We start from the raw sequence: 15,088 nt of genomic DNA, 5'->3' as shown, positions 1-15,088 counted from the left end.
ATAAATCAGTCTGTTCTGAAAAATATTACCACAAAGCCAAGAAGGGCTAAACCTTCAGCTCCCATTCTCTAAACCATTTAACAAGGTTTTGAGTTACATTTATGAAAAAAATGCACAAAATTTGTCCAAGTAAAGCCAAGTAACGTTTATCAGGATTCTTTTTCACAGGGTGCCAGTGAAAGAGCAACTATATATTAATGGAAAATATCAGTAGAGATAATTCGTATTGTATGTAAGTAAACTTAAGACAAAAAAATAATTTAATTGATCACATAATGCTCCATTCATGGATCTCTATGACTTTCCTATCATGTAATACATTGATATTTTCAAGGGTAATAAAATACTCAAATGTTTTTTTCCTTGTTTAAATTTTATTAGCACCTAATCTGCCTCTAGTAATCCCAACGAGATGAGCACACAAATACTAGCAGAAGAAACACTGTTTATTCATGTTCTCAGAAGTCTGAGATGTTGAAATGAACAACACTGAAACCAGAGTGCAGCTGGTTATTCATTTGGCAGTGCCAATGACAGGCTTTATGTGGATGATTTTGGCTCAAGGGTAAAGCTCAAAACAGAGAAAAGGGTATAGTAATTTTGTAATTCAGCTTGACTAGACGCCAAGTTTGTGGGTGTAATGTTGTATCTTTAATGACAGTCAGCTGATGCAATGAAAACATCTGCATAATAGTGTACATAAACTTCTGAAAATGTAAAAATAGAACGCTTGTAGGTATGAAAAAAGAAATAATTCATTTACAAGCTAACAAATCACAAAACTGAAAAGTTTTATTTCAGTTCAATGGTATAGTCCACTGCAGAACACAAACAGCCACACACCTAAAAAATAAAGATGCTACACTCCACTCAAATTTACTCTGTGAACTTTGATTTTAAACGTTGTACATTTAAATTCCTGACACCGGGAACACTAGATCTCCAGTCAGGTTTCATACACAACACTGTGGCTGGATCCGGATTCTTAATCGGCCCTCAAAATTTCCTGTGATAAAGAAATGTTTATTTTAAGATTGCCCCTAATTTTCCTCTGGAAATAAGGCTACTGCCTTTTCAACTTCAAATATATTGGCCAATTCCAAACTTATTTGGGAGGAAATTACTTTTATCATTTCCTCAAACTTCAAATAATTTTGTATTTGTCACTTTTTATTTTAGGCAGGAAAATTCCCAAAGCTGTGTTCCAAAGCAAGTCCAGTAGAGACTTGCCCAAGACCCACCAAACCAGAAATGCTCCCTGTTCTCTCTCAGATCAGGGTTTCCTCTGATTGCCATGTTACCTGCTCCCATCACTATAGCACACCACATGCGATCATCTTGTCTAGTCTCGGAAAGTCTGTATTTGGATGTCGGAAGTGGCTTTGGCCACAGCTACTTAAAGTTAGTCACCTTACACTGTGTTCTACCTGACTTGAGGATCATCCACAGTTGCAGTAATTGCTGACTTCCGCAAACCTTCACACATGAAAAGCAGCAAGGAAAAGAGACAGAGCAATGACAAGAGGGAAAGCTGTGAACATCAGCAGGGCTGCAGAAGGGGCCAGAGGGAAAGGATGTGAAGCACACAGTGGCAGGCAGCCTCCAGCCGTGCTTCTGCCTGGGAAGCTCTGCTAAGGCAGCGTGGCCCATCCCTTCCCTCTGAAGAAGCATCCCCTGTACACAGCAGGGTGAATCTTTAGGTCCAGGGATCTTCCCAAACGGTTCATTTGAGCGTACAACATCAAAACAGATCAAAACTTTAAAAGCATTGGTCACAGAATATGTTCTTCACAAGAAAAATGAAATTACCTGTCAAGCTGCACAGCCTCTTTGTATTCCAGCATAGGAAGCAGCATTTGCAACTGCGTATTTCAAACCTCGACACAATAAAAATAAATGCCCTTGGAATATCAAATTATTTGTAGCTTTTCAAGCCATTTGAAGATAATGAACAATTGAACAGTGACATACACTTCAAAAACTACTCAAAAAACCATTCTTCCCCCATAGGCATTAAAAAGCACTTAGCTTTGCATTATTCTCCTCTACTGTAGGCACACACATAAAACAAACCCCACGTTTCATTTTAATAGAAACCCAGAACAATAACAGTCTAATAGAAAAGCTAGAAAGTGTACAAATAGTGAAGTGCTAGAACTGTACTAAAAATAGCAATTACAACAGCAAAGACATTTTGAAAACCAGTTTTTTCTTTTGCTTATGTAAACAGAAGTATCTCCATTATTGCACTTCATAAAAATAGCTGTGATTTCTTTTTCAATAGAAAATTGTTTTAAAGATTAGAAAGAAAAAAATGCAAAGGATAAACCAAAGTGATTTAATTACTTAGCCTTCCTCAAAAGCTATGATAAGACTCAATTTTCATGATACGTGAGGTTGGCAGGATTACTTGGTTATGTATTGGAACTGTCCTCTTCAGGACAAAATCCAACCAAAACAAACCAGAATGTGATTTGGATAGACGAACAATCTGTATTTAAGAAAAGATCAATACTGGAATAAGAAAGGGACTTGACCCGGAATTATGATGCATTGCTAAGATTTTGTGAGAAAAATTAATATGAAGCAACTCTGCTGCAGAAACCGCTGCTTACAGAATATGTGCTGGAAGAACAGCCATGGGGAAGTATGAACTTAAATGTATTTTGATATTAAGTGGGTTTGCATGTGTCCATAGTCTGCTCCATTATTTACCCTTTGCAATTAAAAAGAAAACAAACAAAAATGCTGAAAAACCTGTAAAAAAATTGCCTGGGATTTACATTTTTCTTTGCAATCATTTCAGAAAGCACCAGTACGGAATTAAAGGACCTGTGGTACAACTGAAAGGAGTAAAATTTCATGCCCTGTGGACTAATGGTTTAATTACATTATTAATTTCAGTATTATTAATTCCTATCCTGGACTAACTCCAGCTTTGGTAATTACACTTTTCTTACCTACATTTTATTCCTTCATATTTTTTCATAAAGCTTTTCTTTTTTTCTGATGGTTACTTACTGTAAGAGGATTGTGAGTTGAGATCCTTGAGAATAAAACAAGTCAAATAGAGTCAGCAGAAAGCCATCCTCCCAACTTTGGGAGGCTGAGTCACCATACTCCTTGCAGCTTTACAAAATTCCTTAATCCCTGTAAGCGATACAGAAAGTCTTCCTACTTCCTCACAGAAACACCAGTGCTTAGCACTTTCCCCCATTTAAACTACTGAAAGAAATACAATACTCCACAGCTGAACATTAGAGGTTACTGCTCACCATATGTCACATGCTATACACTAAGACTATACACACTAAAAGATTTATATCACAGTGAAAATTAAAGGTATTTCAGGTTGTCTATTCAGTCTCACATGTAAGAACACTACATTTTCAGAACTCATCAGACTACACGTAGAAATGCTCACAACTTGGCAAGCTACAAAGGCTGTCCTGCAAAGGCACTGGGAACAGGTGGATTTTTGCGAAGAACTAGGACAAAATGCACATACTTTTTTTGTGTGTGATTCTGCTTTAAGGAAAGTTATTAACATCTTAGCTAATAACTCATTCTATACCACTGCATTCATAACAAACTAACATATCATTTTTCAACAATTCAAAAAAATAAAACAATCATTTTTCCCCACAAAAGCTTAAAAATGCTGTGACCTGTTTTCTGAATGCTTTTTAAAAATGCATTATTTTTTGAATGAGATTAAAGAAACTACGAAAGAAACAAATATAAACTGCTATTTATCAGCTTCATGCAAGCATCTCATTACCATTATCTGCAGTTTCTTTTCTTATAAAGAAAACCCTTAATCTAAGAAAAACAGTAGTTTTATGGAAATTAATTACAATACAATCTAATCTCTTCTCAATTAATGGATCTTTTGTGCAGTAAAACTGCTAATTCCTGTTTCTCAGTAATCACAAGAGATGTTCTCACCTATTTAAAAGATAGAGGCAGAGAATTGCTGTATGGCTCACAAAACTCTGATTTAAAGATGGAACAAAAAACTTCTAAACTTCAAGTATCTTGAAAGAATAGGAGAGGCAGCAATTTTTTTTTTAAAAGATAATATAGAAAAACTTATTTTTTCATCTCAGAAGCTTTTTCCTCTGCAATGGGCCTGCCGATAATTAGATATAGCCATTTTCCTTTTTTCCCCTCACAAAGTAATTAAAAATTTGCTTAAAAACCCCCACAACTAAAAAATGCTATATCTGTCTGCAAATATTTTTATCTTATCAGTTTAGTTTTATGCTAAAACATGCAAAGTATTATCTTCAATGTGCTTTACTTTTCCATTAACAGTGTTAAAAAAACCAGTAAAAATAAGTAGCAAGCGGCAATTATTGAGCAAGCAATTTGAAAGAGTCATAACATAAAAACTAGTTTCAAAGTGCCTTTGGAATCCACTCAATTTATTGTCGATACTGCATTTAAAATAACAATTCCCAAATACTGTCTTTGAAAGATCTGACTGCAATTATGAAGTCAACTCTGTTGATCATCTTGGACCTGCAAAACTTCAAATGCATGTATTTATGCACATGTTAAAAACAAAACAAAACAAAACCATCAAAAAAAGAGGAGAGAAAGCACTGGTAAGACTATTAAAAATAGCTTTGTGATTCATAGAAACTTTGGTTTATATCAGGCTCTTGGGCTTGTATCAAGCATGACAAGAATCATTCTGTTTCCATAAGGAAACCAGTTCCTAAAATACTAGTGAATTCTATGTAGCTCATTCTTTAAAAGAATGTTAAATAACCCTTGATTTTAAAGAGTTTACGATAATCAAATCAAACATAATTTTTTTAAATGGTTCCCTGTAGAAGATAGCGATTTGCCCTGACAAAATGTACCGGGTGCAATTTTTCCAGCGTATTCTGCAGAAAGAACAATCTAAGTGCAAACAGGTAAGAAGTAACGGTGACACTGACATTATACATTTTTATTCCACTACGCAGCCAGGACGGATTATCTTCACGCAGCCTTAAGCCTGCTCTCCTGTTGCAAGTTCCACAGGATTGCTGTGTTAACATGCCTGGCATGACAGAGCAGCTGCCCCACATACACATGTTCTTCAAGGCTTTGAAAGTCTTCACTAAACTCAAATAAAATTAAATTTGATGTTTTTTGAAGGCAATTTTAATTCTTAGAAGCAAACAATAGTTTTCTGACATCATCTTCTGAAGTGTCGAGTAGACATATGAAGAAAAGAGGTAGTTAAAATGCCACTGTAAAAAACTTCAGTATTTGTCTCTGTATAATCAGTAGTATAAATCAGCTTTTCATTTTAGATTAATTACAGATTTAAATTTTCTACCAAACAAGTTTTCAATGTACCACTTCATTTAAGTGTACGTATCTCAGGGAGATCTTAGTTCCCCCCACGCACTGCCACAGGTGATGGCCTGAGTCAAAACTCCAATGGGAAGAAAACAGGTAGTAAATACGTAGGACCAGCCTGCGTGGTCCGACAAATTATCAAACATAAGGTTGGTCATACTATTGAAATTTCACTCAGATAAATGGCAAGAAATTGCAGAGTTTAAGTGATCTGGCAGTGCTAGAAAGTTACTGACAAAACCTGAAAATCAAGTACACAGAAGTCTGAGTGAGAGCATTACAAGGCTGAAATAAGTAATAATGGTAACATTTGCCAGAGGGTTCAGAAAATATTAATTATATTCAAAGCAGCAGACAATTCGCTTCGCCGATTTCTTTGTCATACATCACAGATAAGTGATGATTTTTCTGTTCCTTTTTTCTTTCTCTTATTATCAGCACAATCAACAACATTAATATGCTAATATGTTGGCTCTTTGCAGTGACTTATACTACCAAACTTAGAAATCACAAACATATCAATCACTAAACCAATCACAGTCTCCATCAGCCCCTCCTGGTTCTCCCAGAGGTGTTTCATCACTCCAGAAGAGATGAAAGGGAAGAGCACCTCCTTGAGCAACCCAGCCAGCCAACTCCCAGAGTCCCCGAACACCCATCCCACTTGGGGTCTCCAGAGCGGACACCCTCAAACGGCCCCCGTGACACAGCTGAGGCCACTGGCCACTGACAGCTCCCCTTGCTGCGATCTGGCTCGCTCAGGGCATGGCACCATCTACACCAACATGGCACAGGCAACTGATCACAATAGGAGGCTGGAGACCAAACCTTCAGCTACTATTTTTTTTTTCCTGATACTATACCCTTCTTTAAAACACATCTTACTGATGGTAGTGCCACTTTTTTCTTCAAATGCCAGAAAACACTTGTTCTGTGAAGCAGAAGCCTTTTCTGAAGCATTCAGCATGATTTGTGCTTCTACAGGTGCTGAAGGTACCCCCTCCCCTGACCTTAGGAAGGCACTGGGAGTTCTCCAGTTCACTCCATAGGGCAGAATTCATGTTTTATTTTCTCTGCTGGAAGAGATTTGATAATAGGGACTACACATACAAAACAGAACAAAGCTGAGCATGGGGTTGAAATTAAAAAAAAAACAAACAAACCCAACCCAACCCTCAGATTTCCTTCAGCCAAAAGCCTTTTCCTCACCGATACTCTGCTGGCACTGGCCAGACATCCACTTTTGTTTTTCTTCTTTAATTATGTGTGCTGTTCAGATGATTTACAATGTGTCCATTTTCAGTCTGGGTCACTGAAATAATTAGGGAACTTCAAAGCTCTTGGAGCCATCTTAATTTCCAGTACAACTTTTCAATTAGAAACACAGCACTATTAATAATTTAGATATTTTTTAAAAAATGTAGAAAGATGAGATCTGCATATACAAGTTGTGCCCTCTTCATCCAGCTTTTAGTTTTTAAATATGCTGCTCACCTTTCTATTATATGCATCTTTGTGGGCATCATGTTAGTGCTGTCTTGTATGAAACTTGAGGTTTTGCTCATTTATTTTTTTGCTTAGTTAGACGTATAACTTTATACCTCCATTTTGTATTTTTTATTCTAGTCAAGACTTTTTGTCTATAGCCATAATAACATACTTCTCATATGAGAATTACGGTTATGTAAGCTCTTACATCAGTAGTCATTACTGCTTTTCATATCCTCACAATTCTCCAATTCAAAAAGAAGTTCTGATTAAATGTAATCTGCTTATTCTTTGCCTGAAAACCAGCAGCCCTCTCCCTTAAAACGTCACCTATAAATTCTTTTCACCCTGAAGATATCAAAATGGGATGGTGTATTAATGCCTTTGCAACAGACACCACAATGCTTCACTGGAAACAAATATACAACTTTGCCCATGTCTAGAAGAAATTAAATTGGTAGAGATACAAGGAGGGACGAGAATGAATATTAAAGAGTGTACCACAGCAGGACACAGGCAGCCCACTCACATGCCAAGCGGGCTGCAAAGGGGCAGCGAGGGCCACTGGGACATAGCTAGCAAAAGCCACATGCCGCAGCTCAGTGTGCCTCTGCTTACTGACCCCCTTGCTGGGGCTCGGCACCCCAGCACCTGTCACCCCACTGCTGAAATTCATGGTGGGGACTGCTTTAGTGACATACTGAGGACGCATCAGTCCTCTTCCGCCTTCCTTACGGAAGGGCACAGCGCTTTCCCCAGACACTCCAGCAAAGGCGAGCCAGGTACGCCTAAGGAAGGTGCTCGTACAAGAACGAGTGCACTTGAATTGTCCTTGGAGGCTTGAAACTAGAACATTTTTGAGAATCAAAGCAAAGTGTCTTTTGCCACCTTGCTTTCATTGAGAGTATGAGGTAAAAAGCCCTGGGTACCTCTGAAACATGACCAATTAATTTCTGACTGTATCTATCCGTACGACACCTGCATGGCAGTATATGACACTGATACCCGGCAAATGGGATTTGACTTTATGGCCACGTGTTTTTACCCAGACTGACAGACAAGTGAGTGTTTGGAGCGCAGGGCAGGGAACATGTGTGAACAGGACAGTCATGTCATCCACAGCCAAGGCCTGGCTGGCCAGCCATCCTCCCCATCATGTTCAAAGACATCCACCAGTTTTGTGTGTATGTACTGTTCTGGATATAGGATGAGGCTTGAAATCCACCTTTGCTCTTAATTATTGTGAGCTGCTAAAGAGAAACCAAAGGAGAGACTCTGGGTGATTCTGTTCGTTTTCCAACATTTCTGCTAAAGTGAATACAATTGTGGCCTGAAAGTATCTAACCATGTAGGGAAAGAAAAAGAAAAAAAGGAAAAAGGAAAAAAGGCAATTTAGTCTATTTTAATAAACCAATGACAACAGTTCTACACAGGAAAGAAGGAAAACAGGGGCAGTACTAGAAGACATACGGGAGGAAATAGCTATGAGCAAGGCTCTGAGAGAGCATGCTATGAAATTTCAGAGAAAAGCTCCGCTCTGCAGACATTTGACTCTGATTGTGGCTGCCCAGGGAGAACAGAGTTTCAGAAAAACAATGTAGAACTTCCATGCCTTCCAATTAGGGTGAATTTTCCCATTAATATATTTTTTAAAGTGCATTGCTTGGTTTGACCAGATCTCTTTCCTTTTACCTCATTTTCTCCATTGGAAGTCACTATATATATATATATCTATAGTGATTTATTTTTTTAGTTAGTTTTACATATCCTGCTTAGAAACTGAAATTCCACATTTGAGCCAGAGGAAGGAGTCGGGCATGTTGCTTTTACATTCTAATTGGTAACTCAAATTTAGGAATTTAGATATTCAGTTTGTATAAGCCACTTGTAATAGTTTTCATTAATCTTCCTGAAAAGATTAAGAAACCATGGTTCTAAAGACACACAATAGCAGAATTATTAGAATGCTTCCAAAGGGGAATTTCTCTTATCAAAAAAAAGGGGTGTGAAATATTATCTGAATTGTTTTCTTGCACAGAAATACCATGATAACCAGCATATCTTACCCAGAAATACCCTTTAATTCATGATAATTGAATTCTCTTCATTATATTTCCACTATAAAATTCTCCATTCAAGTTCATATTTAGATTTTGCTAATCCTGAAATAAAATAACCAAGCATGAATAATCAGATTTCAACTTTACCTTTTATCTCCCAAGAATATTAATGACAGAAAGTTTCTCTAACTTTGCTACAAGATCTGGGATGTTACTTATAGCTTGGCCAGAGATTTAGGAAATTTACAGAAAAGAGTACAGTAAAATTTAAGACAAAATTATTTCCACAAAATAGCAGTCAGTTTTGAATTACCAGATCTTCACCCTCTTCTGTGATACAGGACCTGATCTTTGCCATTTCTGCTAAGATATTAATTGATTTCAGTTAAAGTTTACTATTGGTCTTGCCTTGAAATTTCCTAAGCAGAATTTTCTGAGTAAATGTTTTTTTGATTATCTTAATCGTAGATGATGATGACTCCAAGAACAAAGACAGTTTAGTGACAGCAAAAAAAAAAGTTGCTGGGCCTGGTTTAAAAAAATCTGTATCCTATTATCTCTAAGACAGTCTTTGCATAACCATATGAAAAACTCCAGTTTTGTTCAGTTTTTTTAAACGCAAGAACTGTCAGAATTTCAATAATGTATTGCATATTAGTAGCGCATGCTGAGAATTAATAATTAAGCTCTTAATTGCTAGAAATTACAATCAGTTTGATGGCCCAACCTGCAGACATTTATGTAGGAGAGAATCCCAATAAAATAAGATGAGAAACAGCTGCCTTTGGAAAGTGTGCTTTCTGGAAACTGGGAAATTTACATTTCAACTTAGATCTTTGATGTGTTTCAGCTTTACTTGAAGTAATCCTCTAGTTTGAAAGATTATCTTGTATGAAATTTAGTATGAAATATGCTTTATTTCCTGCTTTATGGTGTAAAGTTGCCCATATGATGGCTAGAACTGTTATCCAAAGAACAGGATAGAAAACATTTTTTACCTGCTAAATACATCAACTAAACAGATTGATATTTAAATATGAGCTGTATAACTTTCATTATGTCTGGGTTTCTTCCTCACAGAGGAACAGGAACATACAGAATACCCAATTACTTTTCAGTGGTTTACACCACAATCCGTCTGCATTATTCCTGACATATTAATCAGCTTAGCAGGAGCTTACTACAGGAAAACTGTATGCATTTCGCTGAGTTTGCAGAATGAAAGTTCCAAAGATAATAATGCACAACTACAAACTGCAGCTAGAAAAGAACATTTTAATTAAAAGTGACAACTATGACTCACAATGAAAGCTGATCTTCTGAAAGAACCCAGGCAGAGATGTGCTGGGATAAGGCACCTTTCCTTCCTATTACTGCTACTTTACTCAGCATGTATGTGATACCATCATGCTGGACCAGATACTACTGAAGCCCAGAACAGGAGATTAAGTTCATTTTCAACATGTCATAGCACCTATCTGTTTAGACATCTTTCTTTCCAAAACATGGTTATATTTGAAATACATATAACAAACGGCTTAGAACATGAATGTTACTTGCTCACCATGGTAAACGTGCACATCCGGTCACAAAACTTTTTCAAAAACCATTTCCTTTTCAAAAAATAGAAATTTTTTAATCATTAAAAAAATAAAGTTCTGATCCCACGTGCGGTTTTTTTCCAACCTCCTCCACCACTCAAACTCTACCTTGACACAGTTTCTATCCCTTATGGTCATCACTTCTATGAGTGTTCCTACTACTCCTGGTATTTTTCATGAGGTCCAGTGTAGCCCAAAGACCACAGACTGCATCTGTGCTTCAGGATGTCTTAGTTACACGCTAGAATGAAATCTGCTTGTGCACCACTCCACTCCTCCTCATCTGCAGCTTCTTTGCGTGTACCAAAGAAAAATGGGCCTTGCAGGCCAGGCAGAAACAGGGTAATTTGGCAGTGCCACAATAATGTAGATCCCTTCACTTAAATGGTCCCTGCTGGGTGTTACAGGGACCAGTTCAGCATATACTCCTTGTCACATACAGCACTGGCAGGCAGCTCTGGGCTTCTCCCTTCCCATTTGTGATGCTCCCAGCCACCTCCTCTTGACCTTCTACCAAACTGTTCCACTCAGAACAGCCCTGTAACAGACACTTTTTTCCTATCACCGTCGACATTATGGCCAGATATAGTCCATCCAAAGCCTTTTTTGATCCCCGATTGTTGTCTTCGCCACACTCTCCTTGTATAGGAGGTCTTTTGACTTTACCTTGCTATCACCTAGTTCAACCCTTCCACTTTCCAAGTAACTGAGGTGTCAGAAGTACTGCTTATTTCCTGATCTCTGTTGCTTATCTTTCCTCTCCCAGCATCTCCTGGTATCCTTGTATATTGTGCGTAACCTATTCCCCAGCAGTCATCTATCTAAAGGCTAAAGATAGCCTTTTCTGGTCTTACAATTGTCCACCAGCAATAACTTCTCATCTGCCCCATCCTCTCCTTCCTTCCTGATATTAACACAGTTCTTGATTCACTCTCCTTCATACATCCCCTTTTGCCCTTCACATCCCAACCACATGTGTCACCTCCAAACCCCTCTTCTGGCTCACATCCTCCTTCCTCCACCTCCCCAAGACCCTGCATCTGGTTTTTAAGTTACACACTACCACAACTATTTCAAATAATCAGGCTGGCTTTCTTTACTGTGTAATTATTCTCTTCTGTGAGTTCCTATATAAACATTTAAACTCTCCCACTGAATTGCACAAACACCTAACTTAGTTCTTACCATTGTTCACTTGCAACTAAAAACTTCCCCTGCCTGCTACTCTCCCCTTTCTCTATAGATCTCAATTTTTTCCAAGAAAAATATAAAACCTTTCATAGTCCATCAGTTCCTCTTTCTTCTGTTATTCCACCCTCCTTCCTGGCTACGAGTGCAACTTCTTTTCAGTGCCCCCCATTTGTTTCACTATACCCATTAATGCTATGCATCTGTACTACAATATGCCTGCATGTATAGTCATAAATTGGATTATCAAAATGAAAAACCTATGTCTGTACACCAGAATGTCAGCACAAGTGAAATCTTAAAATCATAATTTTCACAAGTATCCATGAAAATTCGTTGCTTGAATATGAGAATACAATTTTACTTCTAAATAGAATTTATCTCTATAAATATCTCACTACCCATGAATACCCGAGTACATCTCCTCTGTATTTCAATGTATATAATAGCTGCCATGTTTCTCTTCCACATACTTTTAGCCAGAATCAAGTAATAAAACTTGAATTTTGCCATATTCCCATAACCCCAACAAGCCTCATCACTAGCCTTGAGCTGTGAAGCATTAAGCACACAGACACCCTTGATTAAGACCCTCCAGAACTCAGGGAGATTGCATATTTCACCTTCAGAGTTTAAAATATACTTATACTAGAAAAAGTTAATTTCAATTCAGTAAAGACTATATTATGTAATTGCAGAACTGTGAATCTTTTATATAAATTCACAGGAAAGATCTGTACAGAGTGCTCTCTTCTCTGTCCAGCCGTACTGACTTCTCCTTAAAACCTTGCAAGGTTCAAATTCTATGGCACGGGACAATCTTGGGAACCTACTCTAAAGGCAGGCATAACAAGAAATACCGGCCGAGAAGGAAAGATGCAGACCCAATGCAAAATTTATCTGTGACTCATGGAAAAAGTTAGTTATGCCATAGCAAACATGCATAGATCTTTACTGGTTTTTCACGAGTAAATATCAGTTCATGGAACACATACAAAGACTACTGAAGAAACAGAAAGGATACCACTAGTAACTGGAAGAGGGAGACTTCCAACATTACAGTTGTCTACACAGCCATCAGAGATGACAAGAATGATCTTTTTGGTAACATTACCATCATATAATGTAGTACTGGTAAATGGTTTCTTAAAATCTGATTTCACTTCCCCAAGGAAATTTGTGGGTGGCATATTCTCACTTTCTTTCAGTAGCCCATTTTTTTTACACTTAAATGCATTTTGCAGTTTTCTCTGTGGTTTAAACATGTTTTGTCAGTGGCAGTTGCGCCATGTGAGATGTGAGATGAATTCAGAACAGCCTCACTGGCTGAAATAAAGTCATCTTCTTCCTTTGTGGGAAGTGGAGGGGATCTTTCTCTGCAAATACTGCAGTTACCAAGCCCCTGCATGACCAGCACGACCAGCCGAGCCCACAGTTTTGTCCGCTTCAGCCCCTGAGGGGCTTTCCAGAGCTTTCCATTCTGGAAAGGCTGAGAGTAACTGCCACTTGTACAAGAACGTAGCAGATTGTAGGGCAACTTTAGGACAGCTCCTCTTTTCCAAGTAAATGATGTACCAGAAGGCCTTAACTCTATAAATCTGAAAGAAGCCCTGCCAGACCTCTTTTTGCTTCAAATGTTCCAAGGACCAATAAACAACACTTTTCACTGCCTGACACAAACCCAGCTCCTGGTTTTTAACAATAAATAAATAAATAAATCAAGTCAACAGTTTGTGGATGTAAATTCCATATCAAAGTCCAGGTTATCAGCTTAGATCAGTCTCTCAAAATGCTGCAGACAATGGTCAGTCTAATATTTTAGATACTGGAACACCTACTACAAAGTCAGGTTTACTATGCAGTAGGGATAATAGCAAATATGTTTAAGGGCTTCATGGAGAATAAAGATGTCTACTTGGTTTGTCCCACTCCCCTATATAGCCACTAACATCAACCCCAGCAATAAGACATGCCATGCTGTAAGGGGCTCATTTAACCAAGAGTTGAAAAACAGAAAAAAGAAAAGCAGGCTGTAAAACACTGCTTCAATATTTGTGGGAAGGTATACGCTGTTAGCATATCATCTCTGCTGTTTAATTTTCTAGCTCATGTCTACTCTCTCTGCTCTTTCAATGCATAAATCAATAGTACTCAGCCATTTTCTGATCATTTTTTGCAAACACATTGCTTCTATTACTAGCACAGCCACAGCTGAATGAGAATTGACATCGCTGAAAAATTCACATGCTAATGTGGTAGAGGCACCAAGAAGCAGATCACCTCACCTCATCTTTGGCCATGTGGAAGTTCAGGGTCTGAAGCAAGCTAGCCCTTTAGGCTCCTTCTCAGTCAGCACTACAAGAAAGCCACCTTAGTGTGCAGATTTATCCCACCCCAAGTCAGGGGTCTGGAATGGATGGGATGAGTAACCCAGGCCATTCAAAAAAAGGGCATTTGAAAAGAACTGTATTTCTAAAGGTTTTCAGCAGCAGAGGGCTCTAGCACTACATTCTCTTAAGTATCCTGTTCCCTCCCATGATTAATCTGTCCCAGGTTTTTTTAGTCAATTAACATGCTGTTCTTATGGTACAAATGTTCTCTAAAAAAATTCTCACAGCTGAGCTGTCAAACACTGAAATTCAGTACATTGGAATGTCAGGTTTTTAACAAAGTCCTGGAGTTTGTAAAGTATAATGAGAACTTTAATGCCCAATTATGCAATCTTAGCAATGACATTCTGAAGAGAATTTTATCACTTTCATTGTAAACTGGGATCAACAACCAGAACTGTACCAAACTGTTCCACTCAAGAAATACAAGGGCTTGATTCTTAACGGAGGGGTTCATCAGATCATCAGAAATCACAGGTGTGGATGTAACAGTTCTGGAAGATTCAAGCATTTTAGCACATTCTTTCTATTCACCAACAATGATATTTTTTTGTTGGTTTTGGTGGGGTTTTTGTGTTAGTATTTCCCTTGCTTACACATGCTTTTGTCTAGTGGTCATAATTAAATTGCTAATTATTCACTCTTACAAAATACAAGCTCTTTTCTTGTCCCAGCTCATTTAGTTTAGCAGACATTCCTGAAGGGCTAAGATGCCTCCCCTGGGCAAGCATAATGAATGCTACTGTCCAATGTAATTTCTCACAGCCTGAAACAAGATAAAAAAATGTGGACAAAGAGCTAAGCAGTATTTTAGTATCCACCCACCTGCTAAATTAAGTCTTAGCTGTATATAAACAGCGATAGCCTTTTTTGGCAGCAACTTATAAATAGACATACAACTTCCATTGTACAATCTGCTCTGGTGACAGAAAGTCTAAAAAGGAGTGCAAGCTTGGCCTAGAGGCATGTAGTTGTAAGCTAAAGAGAAGTGAAAACCGGGATT

At 37.9% G+C, this 15,088-nt stretch overlaps 1 protein-coding gene across 6 annotated transcripts in view; it reads right to left on the bottom strand.

Annotated features, from left to right (window-relative positions):
• LRRC7 (leucine rich repeat containing 7) overlaps positions 1–15,088 on the bottom strand; it is a 183,742-nt gene that overhangs the window by 111,522 nt on the left and 57,132 nt on the right. The gene's annotated exons all lie outside the window — the stretch shown is intronic.

The sequence above is a fragment of the Falco cherrug genome, chromosome 12 (genome assembly GCF_023634085.1).
Source record: "Falco cherrug isolate bFalChe1 chromosome 12, bFalChe1.pri, whole genome shotgun sequence".
NCBI lineage: Eukaryota > Metazoa > Chordata > Aves > Falconiformes > Falconidae > Falco > Falco cherrug.
Note: the sequence above shows the minus strand (reverse complement) of the source record. Positions and strands in the feature narration are given on the sequence as shown.